We start from the raw sequence: 15390 nt of genomic DNA, 5'->3' as shown, positions 1-15390 counted from the left end.
CGCGATATATACAAGATCGTCACAGAAACGCTGTCGCGTGTTCGAGTAGCAAGGCTGCGTTTCCTTGTAATTTGCGCCGCTACATCTTTACACAAGTTACGGGTTATTTTAGACGTAAAGCCTTTTTACATACTAAAGATTTTTGGAATGTCTTTGCATGACGCGCCATCACGGCAATAAATGTGTCTTTTAGAACTGCACCATTCATTCTTCAGGTGTTCTCCAACCTCTGGGTTAAAAGTACACTAAAGTGAAGCACTAAATCAGCTTGCATTAACAAATTATTCTTTGAAACTATTGTTGCAATTGAGTGCATCATCATACGCTCGTTATTTGAAGAGAAACCTATGGTCAAGCTCTTATTATTGCGTCATATAGGTCCTAATATATAACTTATCTTTCCTTGATCAGTAATCGGTGAACCTGCCAGCCTGACCGTCAGTGCGGTACCGTCGGAGCATCTGCGATTGCAGAAAATAAGGCACCATTCGGAAAGGAACTATCGGGAAAACTAACAACGACACGTGCGTTGTTTGCGAAGGTAGAGAAAGACAGTAACCTTCCGTCTCAATAGAAACCTTAGAACGAGAGACTGCCGAACTAATGACAGTACTCATATATCATGGCATGACTCCAGTAATACTGCTGATATTTTATTGCCTGAATTTTATTTTGTCAAATAAACGAACGACTATTTTGACATGCTGACATCCTTCTCATTTCTTGACATGCTGACAGCCTTCTCACTTCTGTTACGATGTAATCTTCGCATGGTCTGCCTACTTCCGAAGTTATTACATTCTTCACATTCAACGTCATCTGCCAATCTGCAAACGCCCGCATTTGAATCCTTTCAGGCTCGCGTTTCAAGTGTCACTACTCGTTACAGTGCCAGCGCTGATACTGTGCGCCATATATAGTGCCGACGCTAACGATTTCGCGAACTGACTTTTCAATCTGCCGCAACCACAGATTCCTTCCTGGCCTAAACCGAGGCCTTTTTAATAAACGACGGGCGGTCTAAACCCCGGACATGGGACTTCTTCCGCTCCGCAAGAATCTTCAATTTGGCCGCATTTCTCTCTACTTCCTACTAGACTTCTCACTTCCTAACGGCGCAGTTTTTTCATCCAGAACTTTTCACCGCTCTCCCTACTTCCTCTATCTCTCTTTATCCCCACCTCTTTTCCCACACATTGAGGTTGAGGTGTCCTCCCCGATTAGATACAGTTACTACACTGCACGATGTTTCTCTTCTCCACTCTTTCTCTATCACAAGAATCTCATTCCCTGCGAAGAGATTAAACTGCCTTCCTGCATAGGAGGAGTTAGAAATAGCGATTGTGTAGTTGGCGAGGCTTCACCCGAAGTTCGAGAGTGTTTGCTAAGACGGCTGCTCTAGGTTGTAATAGGCACGCCGCAGGGATCTCTTGCGAAACCACGAGACGTGTTAATTAACCAAAGATTCTGCCGGTGCTTGTGGAAACTATTTATAATCCGCACTTCGCCATCTATGTTTTCAGGTTACGTTAATTGGGCCGCGGTTTCTACACCTCCAGTTCTGCTTTTCTTAATCACCTGCAATTTCAGCAGCCTTTCGGAGATAAGGCCTTCTTCAATGAGTAGGCTTTACTTGCTTGGTTGACCGCATTAAAGAAAAAAAAAAGACACGAAAAGAATAGCGTGAGCCCGACAAACTTGGCGTTAGGACTTTTCTTTTTTTTGTGTGTGTGGTACGCAATAAATGTTGCTTCAACTGAGCTAAATAGGCTCAGACTGACTGACCGACGTTTCGGTAGGCATATTTCTCAAGAGGCGGCTTGTCATCATTGGCGAGTTAGCTTTAAAGAGCTATAAAGTGGTTGATGTCACGTAGTGTAGCTGCCGGTACCTGTCATATAAGAAAAAAAACTCTAGAAATGAGGTGAGCAAAGCCATTTCGCGGTAATGCGCCTTCGGACATACTAGAGGCATCAGAAGGCGAATTAGCGTTGTGCATATACTGCGGGCACTCGTGAATCTGCGTACGCTGATAGACACAGCGGTGGGTCAACGATCCGCAACTCGAGCGCATCTCTCTAGGGTGAAATAATATATTTATAAAGTAATATAGATTGAATAAGGTAACCATAACTGGAAAATATTTGCTGCACCTAACAATATAAAGCGAATTCCGGAAATTTTTCTTTTTATAACTAATTTGACCGTTGCACGCGTGTAGCGGCTTAATTGGTGTATTTTACAATAAATTCAATTAAAAATTATAAACATTTCTTTAGAATTCCTTTTACTTCGTTAGCGTAAATATTCAGCGTAATTCCGCAGAAAACTTCAGTGACGAATGAAACAGGCACACAGATACAAATAAACCAAAGCTAAATGATGCAACTGGTTGCTACCAAATTTAGTTCCTCAGTTAGTTCTTTTAGGCCCGTGTACCTAGATTTAGGTGTACGTTAAATAACTCCAGGTGGTCGAACTTTCCGGAGCCCTACTCTACGGCGTCTCTCATAATCATATCGGGGTTTTGGGACGTAAAACCCTAACAATTATTATCCTCAGTAAGTTTCGATACTCAAAGTGACGTCGATCAAATGTTCCAAAAAGCGCTCGCTGATTTCATTTGTCAGAGGCAAAAATTTGTTTCTATACTACGATGAGAACTCACGATTCATGGACAAGTTCTGTCGTCATAATAGGATGTTGTTTCAGCAAGCGTTGTTCGCATTTCCTCACAACGGCAGGCATATTCCATCGTTAAGGGAACATACGAATGTAGTCTTCATAATTGTTTGTTTGTTTGTTACGGCGAAGGAAGAAATCCGCGGCTGATATTGCTGTTGTTTGCGTGATAGATTTCGCCACTCCAGCATATCCGCTCTGAAAACACGATACGCCTGGCAGTCATGGGGAAGAAAAGACGCGTTATTTTCTTTTATATCCCCGTGACGCTGCCGGCAAAGCCCTTTCAGTATGAAGAAAGCTCTGCACATGCATCCTGCAACAGAAATACAGTGCGCGTACTTTTCGCGTATTCAAAAACTCCCGCATCCCATTTCCCAGCGTAGTGTAGAATACGGGTAACTCTGAACTGGTTCACCTCCGTGCCTTTCCCCTCTCTCCTGTTTCTTTCCTACCGTTCGCAGCGGCTACAATGAGTGCAGCCTTGTCGTTTCAAAAGACAAACGGGATATACCAAAGCTGAAAATAGTGCTTGAGAGAGAGGCGTATAGATTCTGCTTCGTGTGAAGAAATGCTTTCTTTTATCTATAAAAAAGAATAGACCTGGTAAATCCAACGATCAGTTAGCGTAACGAATAGCTCCCAAGGGCACGGTTTGGGCTGCCGGTGGATAATGTATTTTACTTATATTGCAGCGCATGTGCTTTTTGTTTTGTTTCGTACTTAGATGACGAAGAAACTATAATATTTGCTCGATAATAGTCGCTAATATACCGGGATTACAGGTTATATCATTTCTAAAAAAAATGGAGCTCATTTACTAAATAAATTATGATACACTATTGTTATGTCTTAATTGCAAGCTTTACACTACATTTGTATAGGAAAGTTGATGCTCATCATTACAAAAGTCTGGTCACAGATTTTGGTTTTTGGTTTCAATGTGGTCCGGCAGGTGAAAATAACGGGCGTCAGTTCATTCACTCAACTTACTTTATTACGCATTATTAATGAGAACTAACAGACAGCAATGCCAAGGAAAGTATAGGGGGTGTTATTTGTAGTAATTAGAACATAAATGTGAAGAAAGTAAAGTGGACGAAAAGATAACCTGCCGCCGGCAGGGACCGAACCTGCGACCTTCGAATAACGCGTCCGATGCTCTACCCTGAGCTACGGCGGCGGTCATCTCCCCGTCCACTTTATAGGGTATATATGTGGATTGAAACTTAGGAGTGTCAGTCAGCGCCAGTCGCAGCCATGGCGGCGAGTGTGGAACACTCCCTGCCGGCGGCAGGTTATCTTTTCGTCCACTTTACTTTCTTCACATTTATATTCTAATTACTACAAATAACACCCCCTATACTTTCCTTGGCATTGCTGTCTGTTAGTTCTCATCAGGGCTGGGCAGAGATACTCAGAAGAGTATTCCGGAATACAGATATCGAAATACATGAACTGGAAGCCTAAAATACAGATACTGAGATACATTTGCCTTTAACGTAACGGGATATTTCGGAAATACTTTTGCAATAAGAAGAAAAAAGTATTCCGGAATACAGTTACAGCGATACAGATACTGTAATACTTTTTTATTTCAAGGATGCTCATACTACGGAAAGACACTTTTAGTGCAGCATAATGTTGTAATTAAAGTTACAGCACATCGAAACGTTCAGTTCACTTATTTATTTATTACAGTACCCTCAACGCCATTAAGACATTGCAGGTGAGGGCGTGGCAAAGTACATAATTAGTAATTATGACATAATTACAAGTATCAATTTCAATAAAAATGCACTATTTCACAGCAACAGTAAGAAGGATTGGACATCGAAATCGACATACTTGGCGAACAAACTAATTTATGCTAGAAATAGCACACTTTAAGCAAATCACTCGAATCACTAATGAACACCAGTGAATTGAGAAAAAGCACACATTCATTTTGAAGATCCGCTTTGCTGAGAAGGTTGCTGTGTAGGCTTCTCAAATAGGCTGTCTTCTAACAGCGTCGGTTCAGCCTCAGCACAAGACTCACGAAAGAAAAAATGTCTGTCTACCGCTGAAGGCGAGCACAAATTCGTGTTATAGTGAATAAATATCGCCTTCATAGCCGGATTGCCCTGCAGCGTGGCGATATCTCTTCTCGGGTCATCTAGATACCGAAACACTTCCGCCCTCACTTGGGTTGTTCTGACCGTTGAGAATCCGAAATCTGTCCCCATCTTCGGAATCCTCAGCCGTCTGACCCTGTCGGTATCAATGAAGCTGTCACCACCACCGACGCTACCAGCACCCATTTCAGAAAGCCGCAACAGGCGAAGTCGGATCCGGCGGTGGGGGGAGCCTGCTACCACAAAAGACTGTTTCACGCATGTAATCAATTAGGAACGCACCCTGACATTGGAGAGATAGCTGAAACGCTTCAAAGATAGCCATCTTCTAGTAACTTCCGCCGCGACTACGGGAACTGCTTTTGGAAGTGCCGCCGCTTTATAACTGAACGCACGCGAAGCATTAAAGCCTGTTCCAAGGCGGTATCCACGCGGGGGGTGGCGAAGTAATGGCTTGCCACCCGAAAAAAATTAGGCGTGCTGCACTGACCTTGAGAGACAGCGACTTTCGTCGGCAGAGGCCGACAACACTGCCCCCGCGATTCTGCCGTCTGCGGCGTCGGGTGCTTTGCCACATGGACCATTCTGTGCTTGAGCGGAAACCATCGCCGCCCTATCTGTCGGCGACCGGCCGCGCGACCTTGCTTGTCTTGGCACAAAAAAGAAAAAAAAACGCCATTCCCCCATTGGAAACACGCCTCAACTCATTTCCGACAGAAAAGGCAATGTAACGAGATACCCGTGTCCTGCATAGTATCGCGATACAGGCGATACATCGTAAATATATTTCACTACTGAGATACAAATACATTTTTCAAATGTATCTCGATGCAGAAATACAGATACTCAAAAGTATATCTGAAATACTATCGCGATACTCTTGTATCGCGATACTGCCCAGCCCTGGTTCTCATTAATATTGTGTCTAACAAAGAAAAAACGAGCCCTTAAGAGTAAACTTCTTTCCTTCATTCATAGCGAGGGTCTCGTTCTGGCAGACATGATGCCTTCAGGTAGTATGCGAGGGATTATTGGTCAGCTGCCTGCTCGTAAATAGATCACGTGCTACGTGACGCCAAGAAGGCAGAAAAAAGGGTGTTCCACACTCGCCGCCATGGCTGCGACTGGCGCTGACTGACACTCCTAAGTTTCAATCCACATATATACCCTATAAAGTGGACGGGGAGATGACCGCCGCCGTAGCTCAGTGGTAGAGCATCGGACGCGTTATTCGAAGGTCGCAGGTTCGGTCCCTGCCGGCGGCAGGTTATCTTTTCGTCCACTTTACTTTCTTCACATTTATATTCTAATTACTACAAATAACAAATAAAGTTCTTCGTACCAAATAAAGTTCTTCGTATCGTAACACCCCGTATACTTTCCTTGGCATTGCTGTCTGTTAGTTCTCATTAATATTGTGTCTAACAAAGAAAAAAACGAGCCCTTAAGAGTAAACTTCTTTCCTTCATTCATAGCGAGGGTCTCGTTCTGGCAGACATGTTGCCTTCAGGTAGTATGCGAGGGATTATTGTTCAGCTGCCTGCTCGTAAATAGATCACGTGCTACGTGACGCCAATAAGGCAGAAAAAAGAGTGTTCCACACTCGCCGCCATGGCTGCGACTGGCGCTGACTGACACTCCTAAGTTTCAATCCACATATATACCCTATAAAGTGGACGGGGAGATGACCGCCGCCGTAGCTCAGTGGTAGAGCATCGGACGCGTTATTCGAAGGTCACAGGTTCGGTCGCTGCCGGCGGCAGGTTATCTTTTCGTCCACTTTACTTTCTTCACATTTATATTCTAATTACTACAAATAACATCCCCTATGCTTTCCTTGGCATTGCTGTCTAATAGTTCTCATTAATATTGTGTCTAACAAAGAAGAAACGAGCCCTTAAGAGTAAACTTCTTTCCCTGATTACGCATGTAGCACTGCTAAGCGCGTCTCCCTGTCCAACGCTTCTCAGACGTTCAAGTCGCAGTCTCGTTCACAATCCGAATGAAAGTCTCTTTCGAACTTAACCCTTGAGAACTATGTCATCAGTTTACCGCAAGTATTTGTCGCCGTGTACACGCATAATTTTTTAGAAGTAAAAGAAACCCGAACCTCCAACTGGTTCGATCTACACCCCCCCCCCCCCCTAATACCTGTGGTCGGTATCTCCTAATTGGTGGAGGTGCTTTTCACTTACCACTTCGAGCACGGCAATTTCCCAAAATAGGTGTGGTAATGTGCGTGGTACGTCTATTAAAACAAAATTCAGTTATAGCCCGAAACGTCGTTAATGCAGTAGCCGGATCGACAAAACTTGCAGCATAAATCTAAGCCCACATGCATATTCCCGGATGTGCTCGTTCTTAGATAGTCGGTACATACTGTCTTGCGGAACATAAAAACTACCGTCGTTTAGCGCAAAAAAAAATAAAAATAAATAAGAAAGAAGGGAGGGGTTGAGGGATGAAGTGAGAGATATCCTTGGACTTTATTTTTTTTTTGTATATGCGCACTGAGTTTATAACATCGTACTCCCACTTCAGAGTTGGTTTTGAGTTTCGCGAGTGGGCAACAGGAAACATCGTCTGGGTTTGCGCACGAGTATATATGATCAAGCATTGAACATTTTCTCGTACGCAAACAATAAAAGTAACTTGCGCACTGTTAGCGTTAGATGCAGCGCAAGGGCGCAAAAATCAATGCAACCTGCTGCCTTAACACCCACGCTTGCGCTTGCCCATCGCAAAAAGAAACGTAGGCATAGGCACAGCTTTATTTGCATGCCGTATGTGCCCATAAATTATCAAGCACGCTCCGCAATGCCTGGTTTACTTTTCCTGCAGATGCAGCAAGAAACCCCCTTGCGCGTGGGAACAAACTTATACGATCGAAAGGCCGACGACGCTGGTAGAAAGAGGGCTATAAGTAAGGAGTAAGAAACAACAGGAAGCACAAGAACGGAGGTATACTGAGAATAACAACCGGCAAAATGAGCTTTTTGTTTGATTTTGTATTGTAGGTTGTTTATCCGAGAGAAACAGCGCTGCCTTGGGCCCCGAATGGCACAGGTCGCCCACTCAGCATCTCCATATGTACAGAAACGTTCCGTGGACCATTACGATAATTCCACGTGTTTCTTTACGGAATCCATATGTTTTTCATATATTCGCCATATATTAATGTAAGAATTTTAAGGAAACACGTGAAATTATTGGAATGGCACAACAACGTTTCAGTAGGGATGAGAAAAAAAAATTAAAGATAGGAAGCTTACACGTGTTACTCCTTACGTGTGTGTGTGAGAGAGAGAAAGATTTGTTTACAGAAAGGTATAGAGGTCGGCCTGACGTGTAGTTTGCTCTGACATACTACACTGCACTGGGGAAGAGCGGCGGTGAAAATAAGGAGCAGTGAATGACGACAATAAGATAAGAAGGTTCGTATGTACAAGCCCATTACGTAGTGGCAACAGTAAAGCATCCGTATAGTCTAGTGGCTTAAAGGAAGGCTAAAGCCGTTCCTCTAACCACGGTTGCGTTGTTGGCGTCAGGCCATGGTACAAACACAAACTGATCTGATAGTGGTTCTTTATCAACGTGTGCGACGTAAGAAATCACTTTACTTCGTTCTTACGTGAACACTGGACACGCGCAGTTTAGTGTGCTTCACTGTGGACATTTAGAAATTGGGAAAGGAGAGAAACGATAAAGGAATGTTACAGAGAGTGAGGCGCACAGGCCCACATGCGCATTCTAAAAAACAATGCGCACCTGAAAACGTTTGCACTGCGAAGCAAGCGCCGCCCGCTCAATGGCGAGCACTATATTTTGTGGCTGCAAACGATTCCCACTATAATGAGTGTCAGCATGCTGTTTCGTATGCTCGAAACCTCATGAAAATGCATGCAAGGCAACAAGTGGGTCGCCTGTGGGAAGAGACTCGCAGGCTCTGGAGAGAACATCGTGATCCACAGTGTGATCCCGTTGTGATATACTGATAGTTAGAAAACAGAACTCCACAGCGCAATTAAAGCGCGTTCCGTAACCTAAACAGGCCCTGACGCCCATATTTTGGGGTAATTCCACGCGAACAGGCACATTTGATTTGGATAGACTGAGCGATTTTTCTGACGCAATATTCAACTTCTTGATAGTAGCATTTCCATATAGCTCATTAGATTCACTTAACAAGACACCACGGCCTGTGTTCGTACATTTAGGGGCACGTTATAGAATCCCAGGTGGTAGAAATTTCGGGAGTCCTCCACTGCGGCGTGCCTCATAATCATATCGTGGCTTTGGTACGTAAAGCCCCAGCACTTATGAGAAGAGAGAAAGCAGCGTGACATCAACACCATCGCAGTAGAACCGCTGTGTGTCCTGTGTGTCTCTCCCTCCATATGTGTGCTTCCTACGTGAAACGTTTTATCTAAATCTTTGGTCAAGCAGTTCGACAATAGTGTCACGAAACTGATTAGCTTTCCTCAAACACAAGATCCAAAAATTATACTCCTATAAAGAATATAGAGCACGCGTCCTTGGAAACCTTCAGGTGCCGCCTCTCCTCTTCCTTCATCATGCTGTTCCATACCCGGGTGCGCTTCATCTCACAGCAGTCATCGATCAATATAGGCCTGTGTGTGCGCCTTGGGAGTTCGGGTAATACGTCACTACGTGCACGTTATACCGGTGGACCGCCCTCTTTATCATACACGCCATGCAGAGCACAAATGGAAGCCGGCTGCCACCGCGGTCACCCTCACCGTCTCTGAGAAGCCAACGGCTCGTCACGGTCACGTTGCTCTTTTGGACTTAGTTTCGTGCGTAGTTAGAATCCTTTTCTCCTTTTTATTCCCTCATACTCCCCTTCGTTGCTGCCCAGGTGGCGCCCGCAGTAGGCAACGGCTGCAATGACCTTGGGAGGCGAGGTGACCGGGCGCGCAGTACATCGACCGAGAGACGGCAAAAATGCGACCCGAGGTGAAGCACGCAAAAAAAAAATTAAGTGAGAGCGCTGTGCGGGATCAATGAGCAAATATGGAGCGAATAGTACCGCCTATCATGCTTCCATTATAAAACAGCGTACCAATACGTTACTGAGAAAAACACGCGCTTGCATGCTGCATGCGGCCAAAATAACGAAGAAAGAAAGAAAATGTTTTGTTTCGTCGTCGCGAAACGTGTTTGGAAGGAATAATGCAAAAGCGTGTTTGTGTCAACAAAAGGTAGCTGTAATAAATTTTCCACAGGGGCATGTAAATACGTGCACAAGAAAAACAGTGCCATCACAGCCCCCAAATGTCAGTACGAGACACCAATTCAAAGAGGTTAGTCGCAGCGCTCTCCGTGAGTTACGTATGCCTTGATCCGCTGCGCACATGTTGGCTGCAATGGAAACCGCGGCTACACCATTTGTCCTGCCACCTATGGACGATAAAAGTAAGGAGGACGAGCAAATTTATCACCTCCTAGTCGATAAAAATATAGAATTTAGTTGTCTTAACAGCTTGCAGCAACAACGATGGCTCATAACTGTCTCACTTCGATACTGAACACAAGATTTCAGACTTCATTCCCGACCTGCAGGCACGTACTGATGGTGGTGGTAAGCAAGAACACTAGTGTTACGGAAAGTTGCACGTTAAGCACCCCCTTGTGTCTAATATATTCACACGGGTTGTTGATGCGGCTTTTTCTCAACTTTAGTGAGCACTGCGTCAGGTCCCCTCCGTTCACAACCTCATCCGTAACGTTTCTCACTTTATTTGTTTTTGCGATATACTGAAAGTATGTTGAAATATTTGGCAAGAGTTTATAGAAGTATCAATGTCCTTTTATTAGAACACGTTGGCAAGTCCGCAGCAGTGGTACAGTGGTTACGGTGCTCGGCTACAGACCCGAAGGTCGAGGGTTCGATCCCGGCCGCGGCGGTCGCCTTTCCACTGAAGCGAAATGCTAGAGGCTCGTGTACTGTGCGATATCAGTGAGCTATAAAAAAAAAAAACTCTAGATGGTCTAAATTTCCGGAGCCATCCACTACGACGCGCTTCAAAATCATGTCGTCGTTGTGGCTCGTAAAATAGCAGATATGATTATAATATAAATCGAAGATGTTGAAGTAACCTGGAAAGAGCTAAGAACGCTTTTCGGAAAGCGCTGTGTCAATGAAAAAGCTCAGCGCGGCAAAACGCGCATGTGCGATGATTTTAGGGAAATTTTACAAGAACGACAGTCTTTGAACATTGCTTTTCGCAGTGCTAACAGGTAAAGTAAGAAAGTGTTACTATATCTTTATCCTTTTCCTTTGCGTGCGGCACAGATCATTTGAAAACGCAGCTGACTACATGAAATGTTGCTTTCTTTTTTTTTTTTTTACTTTTCATTTAAAAAAAATGTCGAATCATAGCATCATCTGTACAATGTGAAAAATAGGTAAACCTGAAAGTCGTAACCTGTATAAGCTGCGCGAGACCTGCAGAAATTCAACAACAAAGTTTTTGTTTCTTCTTTTAGTTTTTTTGAACTGAGTTGCACGTGCTTCTGACTCTTTAATGATGTTTCGCGAAAATTATTTCTATCATATATTTTCTCGTTTCGCTTGCATACACTCTCACACAAAGAAACAAAAAAGCGCGCACTGCAGACACGCGGAGGATGCGCGAATGGAAGTTTTGCGAACTGCGCAGCGTGTAAACAAAGCCGGGAAAACAAACAGGGCAGGAACATTTTAACCGAATGGGTTTTTTTTTTATGTGTGCAGTTGCATTTCAGTAAAGATAGGTTTTTGTTCAGCGGGACTGATGGTGTAGCGCTGAGATCAGTGTCTAGCTAGCTCTTGCTTTTCAGCGGACCTATTTAAGCTTTTCATTCCGCCGCTTCGCGTGACCAGAACACTAAGATTAGCCTGGCGCGTGCAACGCTAAACTCGAGTGGCGCGTGCTCTTCGTACTCTTCTTCATCTCAGTATTGACTATAAATAAGACAGTTTGCTCTTGGCGATGTACATTCGAGAAATGAGGATGGTTATAGTACATTTTTCTGTACCGCCTAGTAACTTGGCGGATAATAAAGCCTGTGGCCAGCACAACCATAGTGGTTGACACAATGGATGCGCAATGTAGGCGTTTCGTCAATGCGTGTGCCTTCTGAAGAAAACAAAAGAGAAGCTAAGAACAGATAAACGGAAGGAGAGAAGAAAATAGGCAGAGGGAGAAACAGACAGGAACACAAAGGGAGGACCTTTCGGATTAGGATCATGGTACTTAAGACCACGCTGATTAAGACCACGCTAATTAAGACTGCTAATTATCGAGGCCGGCCACAAACTCCGCCGTTAGTCCAGCCTCGCACCATTAGTGAAAGCTGCCTCCTTTTGTAGCGTAAACTACACTTGCCTAGCTGGAGCCGATTTCGCGTGGATCCTCATGAGCCGTGCTGCGCATGCGCGAGGATCACTGATGTCACACAGCTGGCTCACCGGAGCCGGCATCTCACGCGCTCTCCGCACCGCCACGCGCGACTCGCCGCTGCTGGTCTGCGCGTTCGGGAGGAGTGGCGTCGTAGCCATGGCAGACACACTGGCGCCGGCGCGCGCGCAGCTATTCGCCTTCGCTGTGCAGTCGCCGTTTGACACTGCGCTGGAGCCGCTTGATAGCGCCTCTGACTGGTGTTTGCAGGTGGGTAACGCCATGGAGAAGGAGAGCGCAAATGCTGCTCAACGGCGCAGAAGAGCCGAGAAGCTTATCTCATCGGATCCCGAAGTAGTTGCCTGGCAATTAGCGGTTCAGCCTACTAAGAATGAACAGAAGAAGGCTAATAATCCTACACAATCTGGAAAGCTAAGAATAATCAGCTGAACCTTTGCTAACGCTACGTATGTCCTGGCATAGCCGAGCTAAGCCACTATAAATTTTTTTCTTATGCAGACAAGCATTAGAAACAGAATTGAACATCAGGTTGCTGCCAGAATAAGCTATTCGCCGCGAGATCGGGTTACAGGTGGCAGCACCGTCGCCGCGCTAGTGTGGATAGGCTGTTGTCGGCGCGTATACAAACGTGCACAACAGCGCTTCGTTGTGAGCGATGTGACCCGATTTCCGGCAAACAAAATGCGTTGACTGCAGCTTTGTGGCAATATGTGCGCTCTTCATTCCCGAATTAATGCACGAAGCGCGCCGAACGTTACAATTACTTGTGAGAGAAGCGCATTCTGCCAACGAACGGGTTGCTCGCCTCCGGCGACAGTCGGCGTTTTCGCAGTGGGTGACGTTTTCTTGTTTTATTTGTACATGTTTAGCTTGTGTTCCACCTACTACGCACTGCTGTATAGCGCGACTGAATTAACTATTTACTTCTTGTTCATGTGGATGCCCCTCAATAAAAAGAAAGATCGTATTCCTGCACGATGAGTTGAAATAGCACTTTGTGCACTGCGTGCTCAAATATTCATTCGCATTTCTTATTCGATTCTCCATGAAATGTAGGACAGTTGATAGGTTTACTGAAGAAAGCTACGTGGCTGACAGCGCTTTAGCGCTACGGAGACGTTTAACACGCACACGCTTGTTTTCACTCCAGTAAAAGTACAAAAAGGTAACTGTACAGCACGGAAATTTTTTCGATTGATTACTTGCACGACAGTAATGGAACAAAGGCCCGGTTATTTCACGAGACCAAAGTACGTTTTTTCATACGAATAATGTCCGCGCTGCCTTCCGCGAATCTAAACAACGCAGCACAAACGCTCAAGATAATGTAAAGAAAAAAAGACGTGGCTTCGCGTGAAATTACTACGACATAAATGTTAACTACGCCATTTGGATTAATTTTGACCATCAGCGCTCTTTAACGCGCGCCTTATAATCTAAGTACACGGGTGTTAATGTTGCGCAAGGCAACTCAGTTTTGCGATTTCCGTGTGATTTCATTTTCTGTTCTTTTTAGGGGACAATTCAAGTACCGAAGTGTCAGACGTGACTTAACAGAAATATTTCTCTCTAGTGAGACCAGGACCGTACACAACTAAAGCTCGTCACGTAACGTATAAACAACACCTAACCACAACGCTCAAGTACATGCGAGCCTTTTTTTTACCACCGCGCCGCTAAAAGGCTATATTCACATGAGATTTAATACTTCTCATCTTTATAGGGCAACGCCAAGTGCACTTTGCAATGCATGCGCTTGAACCACAGAGCGGCACCTACACTGATATGACTCTCGTGAACGGAGGGTACGACGACCACACACAGCACTCTCGACAAGTGCACTCACTGATCTTATTACAGTCGATCAAGGCCAAATGCTTCTTTACATCGTGTTAGGCATACGTAAGTGCGGTTAAAGTTGCACTAACGCAACGGAACAAACCGCCTCTTGAGGACCTGCATGACGTACGCGCACATGCAAACACAACGGGGCTAGCAGACGACGCATGGAGCAATTCACACTAGGCGCGGTTCAGCCAGAATCCGCTAGGCGGCGACTCCGCTCGATCTCGCGGCCGATAGCGAACCCTGTCGCACGCCGTGTATATATATATATATATATATATATATATATATATATATATATATATATATATATATATATATATATATATATATATGTATATATATATATAGTTTATGTTTGTGTCCGTTCACCTGGGTCGCTTTTCCTACTTATGCAGGTATGCACAAGTCTAGAAAGTGAATCAGTAAAATGCCAAAAGGAACGAAAACGTGTTATTAAACCAGCCGCGAAAAGCGATATTAAAAACACCACCTGACGTAAGCTGGGCTGATGCTAAAAGCTTGCTTCCAGTTAGCATCCCTCCAGCGGAGTGAAACGAATGATGACAACTATGAAAATACCGGATAATAAATAAGCTGTATATGATTATGATGGAAAATGTCAGCAACAGGAATGGCTAGCAAAGAAATTCATTACAGGAGTGCGTATTCGCTAGAAGTCAGAATAGTCTGGTCTCTACGCATGACAGGTCTTCTGTAAAAAAAGAATATAAATAAAATAAGGCTTAAACAGGAAGTGGGCGCGCGCGAAACTAGAGTACCAAGGCCTAGAGCTGACTCAAATGAAAAATGGCCCCGTAGAGCTAGCACCGAATGAAGGAAGTGTTCCGCGTTCAAGACGGAACCACAACACAGAAAGAAAGGCACATAGAGGGGATGTTAAACCAAACCAGTAAGAAAAGTGGCAAAATAATGTTTTTTTTATTTCTTCCCACGCCGCTGAAAAATGATACCAACGTTGTAGGGCCGTGTAGTAGCTTCGTAGATATCGCAAACAAAGTACTGTGTGGGCAAAAAGAGAAAGCTGCTGTAGAGAGGTTATATATTTGAAGCTGACATGGAAGTGACCCGGCAACAAGGGTGAAGGGTATGTATATGGAAGTTGTGTTAGCAAAAACAGAAAACACGCAACAAAAAAGACGCGTGCACAAACACACAAACACACACACACACGCGCACACACACACGCGCGCACACACACACAAACACACACACACACACACACACACACACACACACACACACACACACACACACACACACACACACACACACACACACACACACACACACACACACAC

The sequence above is a fragment of the Rhipicephalus sanguineus genome, chromosome 4 (assembly GCF_013339695.2).
Source record: "Rhipicephalus sanguineus isolate Rsan-2018 chromosome 4, BIME_Rsan_1.4, whole genome shotgun sequence".
Taxonomy (NCBI): domain Eukaryota; kingdom Metazoa; phylum Arthropoda; class Arachnida; order Ixodida; family Ixodidae; genus Rhipicephalus; species Rhipicephalus sanguineus.
The sequence above is the reverse complement of the archived record's forward strand: the minus strand, read 5'-3'. Positions refer to the sequence as shown.